Source organism: Temnothorax americanus, unplaced genomic scaffold, assembly GCF_048541705.1.
Source record: "Temnothorax americanus isolate GAGA-0224 unplaced genomic scaffold, ASM4854170v1 Scaffold25, whole genome shotgun sequence".
Classification (NCBI taxonomy): domain Eukaryota; kingdom Metazoa; phylum Arthropoda; class Insecta; order Hymenoptera; family Formicidae; genus Temnothorax; species Temnothorax americanus.
The window spans coordinates 1,161,546-1,174,405 of NW_027509391.1; the positions used below are offsets into that span (position 1 = coordinate 1,161,546).

The following is a 12,860-nucleotide window of genomic DNA, read 5'->3' on the forward strand; positions in this document are numbered from 1 at the left end:
CGAAGAAGGATTCTCCGAAGAGGTTCTCCGGCGGGGAAAGTCCACCTCCGTCTCATCCTTTCTCGTTCTGCCGGCAGGTTTTTCTGCCGGCGGCTCGCGCCTTTTTCGCGCGAAACCGAACTCCAGAAGCGATGCATCATAATCAGGCGGTCAACTTACTTAGTCTGGAGTGCTGCGCGCTTAAGTTAATTAGCTAATTACTAATTTTAATCGGATGACGTATGCGCATCTCGGGGGATACAAGCAAACCCTCTTAGCTAGGGATAGCTCACCTCCCCCTGCCGCCCCGCGCGCTCTCACACAGATGCACGCCACACGCCTCCTCCTCCTCCTCCTCTCTCTCTCTCTCTCTCTCTCTCTCTCTCTCTTCCCTTTCTCCTTTCGACTTCGCTATCCCCTGTCGTATACGTCCGACAGGGCAATCCCACGGTCTAAGTAATTTAACTAAAACTTCTCGAACATTTTTCCACCATTTTCGAGCGCCAGGACTCTTTCTTTCTCTCTCCCTTTCTTTCTCGTTCCCTCTTTCCCTCCCACTGCTTTTCGTGCTGATACTTCATGCGAACGTTGGTTTGCAAAACGCACAATTTCTTAAGTCTCGCTGACTAGACATAAAGATAAACAATCGCAGTTCACGTATACGAGAAGGTACTAAACGTGGGAAAAAATAAGAACGCGTTGCGTTTTAAGCGACGTGCTAAAAAAAATGTAAACGTGTTCTCGTTTTGATAACGACGGACATTATCAACTGTCATTGAACGTTGCAGACATTTCGAAACGGTTAACATCACGATTTTTGTAATTCCCAAGTCATTTATTGTTAAACGTTGTGGATTCCGTTAGGATCCACTATATCGTGTACGAGTTTATCAAAGCGCATAAGCATGGTAATATCACACGACCATTGAGGCAGCCGGCATGAATTTTGCCATACGGCGTAGCGGCTAAGCGTTTCATTGGAAAATTGCTCATACATATTACATATATTACATCATACGGTTATATGTTTTTCTGTAACTGCATGCGCGCAACTGAGAGGCGACCTTTAATATGCATCAGAGCACCATACGCCGAGCCATACGCAAACTAGCGTGTCTAACAGAATTCGTTATTGATATCAATGTAACTTTAACACGCGGCACTGCGTCAAGATCTTACTTTTCCGTAGCTGCACGACACAGCGAACGGGGGGCGCGATAGCGTTCCGAGAACGAAACGAAACGAAAAAAAGGAGAGGGAGGGAGAGAGAGAGAGAGAGAGAGCTTATGGTTGCGCCGGGAAGCGGTCGGGAGCCAGGAGAGATAGTAAAATCTAGACTCGTCCGTCGTTAACGAGACACGGATACGATTACAAGGGGATAACGACCGCCCTTGGAAAAACATCGAAGGGGAAGGGGACCAGACCGCTGGACATCGCGCGGCGCGCGGTCTTTTATCACCGGCCGCGCCGATAATGTGGCGTTGTTAACGCGGCCGAATCCAATATCTGGCCGGCAAATTGGCAGCGAAGGCGGAGGGACGGGACGTGGGGAAAACGGAAAAGCCGTCCGCAAACAGTTGTTATTAATAATATGCAATATGCCCGGGCCCCGTATCTGCAGGGTAAGCTTCGCGATATCCGGCCGCCACTTAACGGCGCGCGCACGGGAGCTGGAGAAACGCTGCCCGCGCTTCGCTAATGAGGTAGGAATTAATTAATCGGGGCTTGCGCGAGCGAATGGAGGTGGGGAGAGAGGGAAGAACGGGGAGGATGATCCCGAATAGCCCCCGGCTCTCCCGAAGCAGGGAGGATACCGCTGACGTATGTACGAGTTTCGCCGCGCTCTTTCTTGCCGGCTCTCGATGGAGCCTCGCAGCCGCCGCTTCGGCTTCCAGCTTCATCGTTACGATCGCTGATCGAGGAGAAGTTACGCGAATATAAAATAATATCATTATTCTAACTTATGCTTTAAACGAACGAAAATGTAAAAGTACATAATGTACACGCGGCGCAGGCCTGTATACGAGCCTCTCGAAAACCAAAGTAATCAACTTCTTGTAGATTTCTTAATTTTAGTATTAGAACAGATGATTTTACGAGCTTTAATTTATTATTCCATTTTAATTTATAATTTTATTCTCGATTTTATTAATCTTCTCTGCACTTTTTACTTACAGAGTTGATCAATTTGGGTGAAAGGCTTGTATCTATATATCTACAACAAGGAAAACGCATGGGACTCGCGTTTGACTCGCGGCACGTGACTTTCGGTCGAGGATGCTGCGCGACGAATACCCCGAGTAATTTTTCCCTTGACGCACGAGTGCCGAGATAGCGGGACGTCGTCTGTTCTCTAATTAAATATCTCGACAATTAGTAGCCGCAGATAACTGCGCGCACGCACTCTCCGACGTGTTACACATCGCGTAGGCAGCTTCTATCCGTTCCGTTAACGAGGCAGATTATTCGCGTCGGCACGACTGACAAGAAAACTAACGAGGGTGTGCATAGGAAATGGTTTGTCGTTTGCATGCCGATAACACGGCGGCGTTCTCAACTCGAAAGATAAGTGCATCTGTCAACCGGCGAGCACGGCGGGCGCGGGGTTCTTTTATTTCCCAGCTTTCGAGAGCGAAAGCGCTCGTAGGGTCTATAATTTACTCGTTAACGCGTGGAAAAAAGAGAAACGGGAAAGTACGTCGTGTGACTCTGAAACTCGCCTCGCAGAAAGGAATATTTATCCGGGAATATTTATCCGCGTACACAAGGTGCCTTAAATCTTCGTCGCTTTAATCCTTAAACGCTGGTGTGAATAACGGCGATGAAAAAGCGTCATAAAATTTAGATAATTTAATTACACTGTAAAGATCGTCACGATATGTATTGGAAATAGATATGGGCGTCACAAAATCAGTGAGATAATCTCTTATGTAGCATCTGATTTCAATTAATAACAATTAGGACATATGTATCCTGTGTATGACAACTAGCGATGGGATTAAGTATCTTATAATTAAGTAAATAAATGTTACAAATAAGTAAATCTGTTGGCGTAGTTTCGAGCCCTCTATATGATTATCGCGAAAAATAAGATTACTTCCAAGTAGACTCAAATCGAATTTTTTACGAGTATTTTACTTACAATTTTACATTCCTTTAAATCAAAACATTTGGATAAAGTGACAGTTATTTTAATATATTATTTTTTTATAATTAGAAATTTTAATTTGAGATTATCCTGCTAATATAAGGGAGCTTTTCAGCAAGCGACACAAGTCGACACAAACGTCGTTCTATCTTTCTTTTTTAGCAATGAGTGACAAAGGCAAAACGACACTTGTGTCGCTTGCTGAAAAGCTCCCTAAATCATCGAAATCACACGAACATATGATTATTAAAAGAAACTCGAAGTTACTATTTATAATTTTTATATAGATTTAAAGAGAATATACATTTCGAGAAGTAAGATCGATTTATAGCAGTGAAAAAGAAAAAAAGAAGCGAGAGAGAGAGATAATATTTATCTGTAAGTTCAAAAAATAATGTAAATTTTACAATAGCGAGGCGAACAGACGTGGCTATCTCTATCGCAAAAAAAAAGTTAAGCAAATATTTTAATATTACAATTTCACGTTATTCTATACGCAACATTTCGCCATTCCGCAAATTGCTCGCTACTCCACTCGAATCTCGCATTGTAATTTTGCGCCAATTTGAAATTTGAATAAGGATATATTTCTCCGCGTTTCGTTCGCATATCAATTTTGACGCGTCTATTCTTCGTGAAAAACATTGAATATAACGTTGCCGAGCATTGTGGCCCGCTGTGAAAGGTGTGGACAGCATCTCGCGTTACGAACTTCAATTTCAAATTTCAAACGCACCGACCGTTTCGCCGCCGCCGCCGCCGCGCGCGCGCGCCGCCCGGCCGCCATGCCATGACACTTTTGCAGCGCGGCGGTCGGGACGCACGTCGCGCGAACGCTCCCGCGGTTAATCGCAGATTTTGCTTATTCGGAGTGAGTGACAAACGCAAATTCTCGTCGGGAGTGCCGATTGAAGTGACGGGCGATCGCCGGAGCATATCGTTTACCGCGGATCTTCCCGACCGACGCCGCATCGACGTTTCGCAATCGACTTCGCCTCACCTCAGTCACCTCGCTGTGCTTCGGAACGGATACAGTCCCGCTACTCCCGCTGTGAGTACAAATCCCCGACATATACCGCGAAGAATAATCATCGCGAGTGCCTTCGAGAGGCTCGAAGCGCGTACGGCGAGCTTTTCGCTGTGGACGTAGCACGCCGAAATCAATCGTTTTTGATTACACGATTAATTGCCGCGCCTTGAATTAAAAGTGAATTATATTCGCCACTCTTGTCGCGACGTAAGAAAGGCTTCCGCAAGAGCCATATGATATACTTCGCGTTTCGTGGGAAAATTCCGCGCGTGTATACTTGACAGAGGAGAGCGAATTAGAGATCGATGTGTATAAAATATTCGTCGTGATAATATATGGGTAGCACGATTGTATGTACGTAAGTAGCTACGAGTTAATTCTTCGTCAGGAAACGAGCCGTAAACGTACATAATAAACGAAGCCCCGTTCCGGGAATCCACGCCTACGTCTTGGCGCCTAGCGTCGACATCGTAAACAAGCGAGCTCGCCCCGCTCGCCTCCTCCCCCTCCCCTCTCACCTGTACGTCGCGTCGTGGTATTTTTCGAAATAAACTTATTTACGCGCAGAGTGCAGAGTCGTTCCGGCTGTCGCGAGGATCGGTTCGTATAGTGCTCCTCTCCGCGCTCATCTCGTTGCTCGCGTTTCCACGCGTGTGATTGATGATCGATCGGTTTGGTGTCGTGCATCGAAATCCGCTCGCTAATAATCGGCGATGATAATCGTTGTGTGATATTCGCGCTGGCATTGTGCATTCGACCGGAGATTCTCGATTGAACGACGCGACACGCGCGACCGTATTTAATTCGCGTATTTTAAGTTTCATAGGCCATTCATGGACCCATCGCAAAATTGATTAATTTCTAATCAAGAAAGAAATTATTTTCTATCCTCAATATTTTTTTATTTTATTTCTGTAACGTGTAATATAATTTATTTCCAAAATTTGAATTTTTTAATAATAAATTAAATATCTTACAATAAACTGCATTAAACGTGGATCAATTTGGCATAAAATCAATTCCAACAAATCGAATTTGTTGATTTCGCACAATCTCCAAGTTTCGGTCGCGCGCGATTCATGGAGCGAAGGCGGTTTTGTCTTCCGCGATGATTTCCGGATCCGCGATCTTTCGGACAAAGCAAAGTGCGACTGACTTTCAAAATTTTTGTTCGGTAGTGATAAAGTGCCTGTTTCCGATGTACATCGTTTCCTCGATCCTGGAGTGATGCATTTCTACTGGAGCAACTTGCAGGCATCGGAGCAACCGGCGGAGCAGACTGCAATACCCTGGCTGGTGAGTGAAATTAATTATTTATTTGTTATTTAATCTTCTCACGGATACCGGCACGTGTATGTTTTATTCACCGCAGTATTTTTTATTCTTTCCATTCTTTTTCTTTTTATTTAACCCTACTTTACTTTTATACTCGCGTAGTCTGCTTTTTTAACGTAATTATCCGCGTAGAGTGCATTTTACACTCCAATATTATATCTCATTAGTTTCATTACTCTTTTTGATCATTTACAATTAGATAAAGGTTGATGATAGTCTATGCATCTTCTAAATAAAGATAAATGCAAAAATTGTTTAATTGTGAAACAATTTGTGCAACATTTGATCGACAAAAACGTTTTGCTCTGTGAATTTGGTAAATTTCTAAGGCTGTATTTTACACTCCCGCGCGAGTAACGTAGAGTTAATTAATTGCTATTAAATTGAATAAAAATATATTTGAACAAAAAAGATTACTTCTAAAGGCGATTTAATTAAGAAAATTTTTTTATGTTTTTTTTAAATTTTTCCCTGAAGAAGTTAAATATCTGCTGTGATATTACACGTGCCTGTAACTGTGTAGTTCTTTACTAAGTATTAATTAAAGCGTTTAAAAATAATTATCGTAAAGGATACTTCTCATATCCGCGTTTATTAAAAGTATCTATTATTTATATAAATATTTAAACAATATTCGATTGTGACGGTAACGAGCTAATATGAAGTTGATGGTACATAATTAAATTTCTAAACACATTCCGAATATTTTTTCATGTAGTATTCTAGTCAATTTTCCTGGGTATCAAAAAATACTTATCGATCTTTAATTTGAAATTCTTTGTAAATATCTTCACCCATTGAAATTTGTGACGGTTTAATACGCGGGCGAAAAATATCGCGAGTATATAACGGAAGTGAAAAATAATTATATAATCGCAACATTTAATTAAACAATGTGTTTGAATGTTTGTTTATATAATTTGTTCTACATATAGTTGCATTTTAACAAACACGGAAATAATTAAATAACATGCGGTAATTAAAATACGTAAAATGCACGATAAAATAATAATCATAATGTATTTATTTTTCCAGGTATAGTCGAGGACGTACTTAGCTAGGGTACAACGACTGGTGAGTAAACTCGTTTATCATGTTTGCATAATATACAATTCTGATATCCGTTATCCTTTTATATATATTCGCCTATTTATCAATTATTAAATATTGCGCTCGTCTTCGTGTTTAGCATTTCTGTGAATAAATAACAAGATACAAAATTACTTTCTTCCTATTTCGACGGCAAAAGATAATTAAAATATGCGATAATAATGAGCAACGATCGCGATTATTTTCTGTACTATAGCCATTTATTCAATTCTATTTTCGTTTTGTTGAAAAAAAAACATAAAATCGCAGTAATTATCGTCACCGTCATAAAAATTATTTACTTTCACATTCGAGCTTCTCAGAAATCAAATTGATCAACTCCACTTTTTGTAACTTTTTTAAATTCTAGTATCAGAGCACATTTAGAACTTTATCGATTTTTTTTTTACTTCATGGAGTTGATGCCTAGCTTTTGTGAGATTCACTTAATACCGAAATCCTAGGCATGAAAATCGGCCACTAGTTATAAATCAAATCGTGATAGATATTTTCTTTCACTTCTCTGTGTTATTATCAATTATGAAAAAAATGATAGCGTTATAAAATTACGCATGTTTTACATTGAGCAGTATTTAGACGAGACGTAGATTATTTCACTCGAAGTAGATAGTTTTAAGAAGACACTGATGAATTCGGTCTGATCAAGAGATATCGAAACTCGACATCCGTTAGCGTTACACAAAAATAAAATCGCGACGGTCGACGTCGGCAAAGACAGGAACAGAGAGAGAGAGAGAGAGAGAGAGAGAGAGAGAGAGGGGGAGAGAGAGGGCTTTTTTGCGCGAGCGGCGCTTTCTTCGGGTTGGCAATCCTTCACAGTTAACGCCCCTAATCGTATTCATTAAAGTGCTCTCAATGCTTTTACACGGCTCTCAAGCTCCCGCCACCACTTTCTCGCTCCCGCTTCTCGCAAACGCTTCTTCCTCGCCCGCCCCCCTCCTCCCCCTTCGCGTCGTGGTTCTTCCGCCTTAGCGCCTCCGCTTTCAGCGCTCAAGATTTCGAGCGGATTCCCTCTCACACTCTTCTCTCTTCCTCTCTTCCTTTCTTCTTCTCCCTGTAGGTTAAATAAAACCTATCTCTCTCCATCTCTATTTTTCTTCCTTATCTATTACGCTCTCTTCGTCGTTCTCCATTCTGTTTTCTCTCTCTCTCTCTCTCTCTCTCTCGTTTTCCCGGCCCGGTCGTCGAGAGAGCTTTTAAGTTAGCAACAATGCGCGGATTTATAAACCAGCGGCAGCGGGCATTGTTATCGGCGAGTGATTGGAAGCCGTCGTTTCGACACCGGTCGAATACCAACCATCGGTTGCCCGGGCCATTGTTGACCCCTTTATCTTGGAAATTCGTGGGTGCTACGGTCTCTACCTTCTACGTATCGCTTGCCCGCCCGACCCGTCCGTCCGTCCGATCCGTACGTAGTACGTACGTACGTTCGTCCGTCCATCCGTCCAGGGACTCGCTAAATCACTCGGGTTTTATTGATGGACCGCGGGGCAGAAAGGCGCGCGCCCGAACGGGCCGGTGCCTCGGTATCACGGCTCGTGATAAACGGCCCATTGTGGACCGCCTTTTCTTCATGGCTCCTTAGTGTGTCGCGCGTGCAGCACTTTCGACCGTTTCCCATTTGAGCGCCGGATCGGATTTACTCGTTTCTTCGGCCGCCGAATGACAGGACCGCGTCGAGGCATGTCCGGATTGATGTGGCATAATTGTAGCAGCGGTGATGTCCGATCGAAATCCTGCGAAACGGAGAGACAGTTAATATTTATACTTCTAGATATATATAAAGATTGTGGAGATACAAGTAAAAAGTTATTGAGAAAAGTATGAGAAGATGTGACATCTTTAAAATTAATGCATCACGCAAGAAAGCTCGTTTGAGATTATTTCAAATTAATTCGTGTCGATTTGGCGTAAAATAACAAATAACGGTGTCGTAAGTTAACGACGAAGAGTACTGATCGGGGGGTCGTCAGCTTCACTTGTTTCTACCGCAAAAGTCTCAATCCTTGCTAAATATAAATAGAAAGTTGAGAAATAATCCTGTACACGAAGTATAGTTTCGAATAACAGTATTTTTCGGGTCCGTTATTTCAAGCGAAGAACTGCCACTTTTCGGACAAAAGCTGTACTGACTGTAAAGAGCACCTATACTTCTCACCGATAGTGCAGCTTTTGTCCGAGGAACATGGCTTCCTCACTCGAGAACGATAAAAAAAAAAAAAAGCGTCGTTGATCAACACCGTCTCGCGTACGAAACCCCTTTCCAGCGACTAAAGGGTTAAAGCCGGACCCGATTTGCTCGCCCTGACGAAGGAAGCGTGACCGCTGTCCGGAATACATATGTAGATGGGATTTCAAGTCCGCATTTAACCGCCTTACATCGGCGTAAACGCTTGCCGTGTCGCGTTCTCACCCTAACGCGTCTGTGTTTCACGTTTTCTGCGCCGCGGCCGTCGGTGTAGCTTTAATGCGGAGCACGTGGATGCGCGTCGATCTCGCCGAATTATACGCGTCGGTGACACTCGTCGGTACAATGGGATACCCGGGGTGAATCGCGCACGTTTCTACCCCCTCGGCTCGCAAGCTGACTTTCCCATGATGTGCCCGTAATCAGATCATCTCTATCCTATGCACCCTATACCAATACCGTATACATCGCGTTGTGCCGTACCGTACCCCTATACCCTGTCCCACCCTGCCTACCCTGCCACATTATGCCGTCAGCCTCTCTCTTCTATCGGCTATGTCACACACGTCCGCACACGCGTACAATCTGCTCCGTAATCCCGAATTTTCTAACTAACTGGTTTTTTACGCGTCGCTCAGCTGAATAATCAATCTCACGATTGCTACTGGGGTAACGGCGAATATATAATGGCGAATACATTGTATATTATCGTGCGCTTTGTACAATGCCTTTTACCTTTTACCTGACTTTTCTAAATCAAAACGCGAGAATTTCCAGAGATGATGAACATAAGATTTTTAGGCATTAGTGTAACAAGGATTGATTTTAATTTATCTGATTTTTAATTTATTCGTAGTAATTATATAATTTTTTAAGTAATTTATAGTAATTAATTTTCATTAAAAATCAGTGACGCTCTACTTTTAGTTTTAATACTTTTAACCTGTACATGAACCGCAAAAACTCCCCGTCTGTCATTGTTGTAATCCACGAGCAGCATTTCGGAGTTGTATGTGTGTGTTGTGTGTGATATCCTTTCTAAAAATCCTGATTGCGAAGCAACAATTCTTCATTTGTGGTTTACGGCATCGCGTGAATTCTTGCGCGCGCTAAAATGTACATACATACGAGATACATTGTGCCGCGTACAAAGAACTATCGATTTTCAAGAGCGACCGGCACGTGTCCCAAATACCGGGGCACGTGCCGACTCGCTTCAGTTCCGAGAAACCGCAAGATGCGTTAGACAGAGAGAGACAGAGAGATTGCAGCCGCATTTGACGATTCAGTCGCACGCGTCTCTTGCGTTTACACCGCGTGCACGTTACACGTATATAAATACGCCTGCGTATCGATCCCATACGCGCGATTTCGAGGTTGCCCTTCTCGCAGTCCGCCGTTGGAGGCAATCTTCCATCGATCTAATCCGTAATTACGTCGCTGAAAGAGCGACCCGGGAGTCACGGACACCTCGATAACGCAGAAAAGTTCCCCAGTCATTTTTCAGGCGGGTAGGCCCTGCGATCAGCTACAGCCGTATATATTCCCTCCGCCAAAGAGATGACATCTTTCATATAAATGCTATTAAAACTATTTATGTCGGATTACTGGTAATACTATGATACGATAATTTATTATATGTAACATAAATTATTGGGATTTGTTTTTAAGATATGCTATTAATTGCTTTATTATCGTATTTTTGTCAAAGGATCAACTTAACGTTTTTGTCTCCTAAAATTTTTATAATATTTATATACGATTCAGATTATCCGTGACATAAAAAATTTAATTTATTGATCAGAATAAATTAAAAATTCTTGAAAAATCATTTTTTTTTTAAATAATAAAAAACCCTCCAAAAAAAAGAGAGTTTAAGCTATTAAAGTATTCGGAGCTTTATGTTATACGTTTATCCAAAATATGCCATGATTTATCGAAATCATATATTGTTGCATCACTTGTAAAAATACATATAAGCAGATAAAGAAGATTTTGAAAGAAACAGATGTCTCAAGTGAAATTGTGTATTTAGTGAATTAAGAAAGAGAAGATTATGTTCCCGTGATTTCATACAGCAATATATACTTTCTTCGATTTATTGAAGTTACATTGAAGTTTGTTTCACATTTTTCATTATTTATCGATGGGAATAAAATAAATACTCATCGGATCTAATGATATTTTTTTTTAATATAATAATAAGAAATTCAAAATTTAATTTCAAAAAGGGCTTAAATAATTTGTTACGGTTGAAATTTGCATAAATATACATATCGATCAGATGGTAATTTACTCACCAAATTAGAATTTAAATAAGCAGCAATAATTCCGGTTATTCTTTCGAAATCGAGTGAAATAAAACGTTTTCTTTAGGCGATGTAAATGAATTCATAAAATAAAGAGTAACATTATAAGAGCAACACTAATCAACGAATCCATTGAACTTAATTTGAAATATAAGGACATTAAATTAAATTAAATTAAATTTGAGCATACATGTGCATTCATCATATACATCAAGAAGCGCGGTAGCCTCTCGCGCCATGTATATTTTTCGCAAAGTTATTATTTTACTATTTTTTTGTATTGTTTAGTATTTGTTTTGTAATAAGTACTTAAATATTTCTGTATGTGACATGATAACGGTTCAGACGCGATATACGGAGCTCGAGCGTTATTTAGTTACTTGCGGCGCGGTGTAGCTTATTTTTTGTATTTATTGTGTATATATATATATATACACATACATACACGTGGATACCTTACCACGCCATTTTTACGGTAACCCTCGAGCGAACAGGCGTGAGCTGCTCTGTGTGTTACCGCATTATTGTCCCACGAAACGCGACATGAATACCAAGTGAAAACGTGAATATCACTTATGACAGTTATCGAATTTGCCCATACGATTCTATAACTTATGATTTACATATGCAATATCGATTGCTTATCGAAAATATTCTTCATTGCATACAATATATACAATTAACCTTCATTTGAGGTAAGAATTGAAGAAGCATTTCTCGGAGAATATACTTATAAATTTTTACTTCAATGATCTTTACGCGCTATAATGATACTTTTTATAATCCATACTTTAATTTCGAATATATCTTATATCGCGTCTTGAATTTTTCGCCCATTTATAGATAGAATTTACCAATCAATTACAAGCACCGTGATATATGATAAATCGTGATATTGATTGTTTATTAATCTGTCGAATAAAATATTTGACATTTATTATAATATAGTACAACATTAAATATTTCGTACCGTCGACTAATGTGTTGGTATAACACATATTATTAATGAGTTAATAAGTGAGCACGGGGATAGGTGCTCGTTTTTTGGAGTATAAAGTTATTGCATGGCTTTTCGTCGACGATAACTCCTCAACAGGTACATACACGATCTTAGCGCAGTATAGCTCAGTACCTTGAGGTAAAAACCCAAAGACGCGAGAAAGCCAACTGTTATATCCATTACACTCTTAAAACAACATTGTCATGAGCTCAATAGTTTTTATGTGGCAAAGCGCATAGGCGCTCAAGTTGGAGGATAAGATGAGACGGTCCGTCACGTCGCATTTTCGAGAACGTTATGCAAAGTCTTATGTGAAAGACTCATTACGATAATTAATCCGTGCGTGATCGTAATTACTATAATAGTATTTTTTTAGTTTTGATGTCGAAAGTGCCATGCAAAGTATCGATTTTAATTATTAGTATAAAATCGTGTCAATTTCAGCGTTCTCAGAGTAATCGTTGTTCATACGACGATCGCGGACAGCCTTGATAATTGACTTTACTGTGCGTGGTGGGACATCGGTCGTACCGGTGGATGGAGATGATTCTCATTGTGGATTGAACTCGCTCTCCATTTTTCGAGGATCTTTCTTCTCTCTTGGGGATACTATGCACCCCCCACGTGGGGCTAATTTTTTTTTCAGGCAAATTAAGCCAGTTGTTCGAACGTGCTGAGATAACGATTATCGCGATTAAAATCATGTTAATTCATGTTTTGGGAATACCACATAAAATGTGCGATTTTAATTATTATCATAT

At 40.9% G+C, this 12,860-nt stretch overlaps 1 protein-coding gene across 1 annotated transcript in view; it reads left to right on the plus strand.

Moving 5' to 3' along the window:
- The first annotated feature begins 3,925 nt into the window (after positions 1–3,925).
- LOC143898968 (LIM domain only protein 3) overlaps positions 3,926–12,860 on the plus strand; it is a 72,286-nt gene continuing 63,351 nt past the window's right edge. Inside the window, exons 1-3 of the mRNA XM_077408834.1 lie at positions 3,926–4,178; positions 5,336–5,453; positions 6,528–6,566. The gene's annotated coding sequence lies outside the window, so the exon portion shown is untranslated. The remainder of the gene's footprint in view (positions 4,179–5,335; positions 5,454–6,527; positions 6,567–12,860) is intronic.